Source organism: Etheostoma spectabile, chromosome 3 (genome assembly GCF_008692095.1).
Source record: "Etheostoma spectabile isolate EspeVRDwgs_2016 chromosome 3, UIUC_Espe_1.0, whole genome shotgun sequence".
Lineage (NCBI taxonomy): Eukaryota > Metazoa > Chordata > Actinopteri > Perciformes > Percidae > Etheostoma > Etheostoma spectabile.
This window is the reverse complement of record NC_045735.1, coordinates 4,630,572-4,632,996: the sequence shown is the minus strand read 5'-3', so window position 1 is coordinate 4,632,996 and position 2,425 is coordinate 4,630,572. Positions and strand designations below refer to the sequence as shown.

Below are 2,425 nucleotides of genomic sequence, written 5' to 3'. Positions count from 1 at the left end.
TTTGGAAGAGTTTACCAGATGTGACATTTTTGGAATACAAGACACTTGTAAAAATAAACCTTTATTAAAGGAGAAATTAATAAATGTATTATATACATATATATATATATATATTAAAAAAAAAGATATCCCCCTCTCACCCCTTGTGGGTTGGTATGTGTCATCCTCAAGCTCGGGTCCTCTACCAGAGGCCGGGAGTTTGAGGGCCCCTCTCTTCTAGTCAGTATCTTAGCTGTTCTAGGACTGCACTCTTCTGGAAGAGGACTTCTGAGTCACGGGAATCTGCTAGAGCACTCTGGGGTCAAGCCCCCAGTGCTCCGATTACACTGGCAACCACTGTTGCTCTACTTTCCACATCTTTTTCTAGCTCCTCTTTAGCCCTTGGTATTTCTCAACTTCTCCGTGTTCCTCGTAGGATGTTGCTGTCGCTTGGGATCGCCACATCTATCACTACTGCCTTCTTCTGCTGTTTGTCTATCAAGACAATATCTGGTTGGTTAGCCATCATCAGTTTGTCAGTCTGGATCTTGAAGTCCCACAGGATCTTAGCTCGGTCATTCTCGACTACCTTAGGAGGGTCTTCCATTTTGGACCTTGGACTTCCAGCCCATACGCGTGGCAGTATGTTCCTGTACACTATGACAGCTACCTGGTTATGGTTCCATGTACGCTCTTCTGCCTGCATCTTACACCCTCCTGTTATGTGCTATACTGTCCTCAGGGGCACTCTTGCACAGTCTGCCCCTGGGGTCTGCCTGGTGTGGTAGAACCCGGCCTCTATTGATCTGTACTGAGGCCTGTCTGTGTGCTGCCATGATTAGCGCCTCTGTGGCTGTCCTTCAGTCCAGCCTTTTCCACCACTGGTAGTGATTTCTTCGTCCGAGCCGGGTATGCTCGTGTGTTGTGGTTTCACTCAATGGTTGAGGTAGGCCAGAGCGATTAAGGACCCTTGCCCGGACATCGACACCATGATCACAATATAACGTGGTGTGGAAAAAGGTTTCCCCCTCCTCATTTCCTGTTCTTTGCATGTGTGCACACTATAGTGGTCGGCACATCAAACCAATTAACAACTAGTCAAGGACAATCGATTTCAAGTGAACACAAAATGCAATTTGTAAATGAAGGTGTTTTATTATTAAATGTGATAAAAAATTTCCAAACTGTAATCAGTGGTCCCTGCTGTGACAAGTGATTGCCCCCTAACCTATACCGGTGGGCCCCACCCTAGTACGCAACAACTGAACCGCAGCGTTGCGTATAACGTGCAATGAGCTTTATACAGCGTCGGCTTAGGCTTTTTTGGCCCACTCATCTTGGAATTGTCCTAATCAGTTACATTACGGGTTTTCGAGCAGATCGACCTTTTTAAGGTCATCCACACACATCTCATAGGATTAGGTCAGACCTTGGCTAGGCCCCTCAATTCTCATTTTGTTTTTCTTCTAGCCATTCGGTGGTTGGACTTGCTGGTGTGTTTAGGGATCATTGTCCGCTGCAGAAACCCAAGTCTTTCAGCTGAGTACAACACACAGAGCGGAACTTCTCCTTCAGGGATACTTGGTAGACAGCAGGAATTCATTCCTTTATCAGGTCAAGTCTTCCAGGTCCTGAAGACAGTAAAACAGCCTAGACCCATCACATACCACCCATATTTTACTGTTGGTATAATGGTCTTTTTATGAAAGCAGTGTTCTTCACGCCAGATATACTTGGGACCACCACCTTCCAAGAGTTTCCACTTTTTCTCATCGGTTCCAAAGAATGTTGTCCACCAAAGTCTTGGGGAATCATCACGAATTTTCTTGTGGAGAATGAGACGCAGCTTTGATGTTCTTTGTCCAGCATGGTTTTCTCCTTGACACTCTGCCATGCAGCCATTTTTGCCCAGTGCTTTCTGAGTGTGGGGCATCATGAGACGCTGACCTTAACTGAGGCAGTGAGGGCCTGCAGTTCTTTGACGTGTTGTGGGGCTTTGGTGAACCTTCTGGAGTGAGTCGTCGCTGCGACTGGCTTGGGATTTTGGCGGGGCCCGGGCCGGCACTCCTGGTAAGGGTTTCACACCACTGTTCCACTGTTTCTCCATTGTGGATAATGACGTCCACTGTGTTCGTGGATCCCAAATCTTTGGAAATGGCTTTAATAACCCTTTTCCAACTGATAGATCTCAATTACTTTCTTTCTCATTGTTCCTGAATTTCCTTTGGGTTCTCGGCATGCATGTGTAGCTTTTAATGATCTTCTGGTGGACCTACTGTTCACAGCATCCTCCATCCCATCGCACTTCACATGCCGCGTTATTCCGTATCGTGTCGCGGGTGCAGCAGCTCCGTAGGGGGACCCCAAACGTCCCTTTCCCGAGCCACATCAACCAGCTCCAACTGGGGGATCCCGAGTCTGTTCTAGTCCAGGTTGGAGATATACA

At 47.1% G+C, this 2,425-nt stretch overlaps 1 protein-coding gene across 1 annotated transcript in view; it reads right to left on the bottom strand.

The window, feature by feature from the left end:
• Positions 1-2,425, bottom strand: part of LOC116680849 (alpha-2-macroglobulin-like protein 1) — a 76,152-nt gene that overhangs the window by 71,980 nt on the left and 1,747 nt on the right. The gene's annotated exons all lie outside the window — the stretch shown is intronic.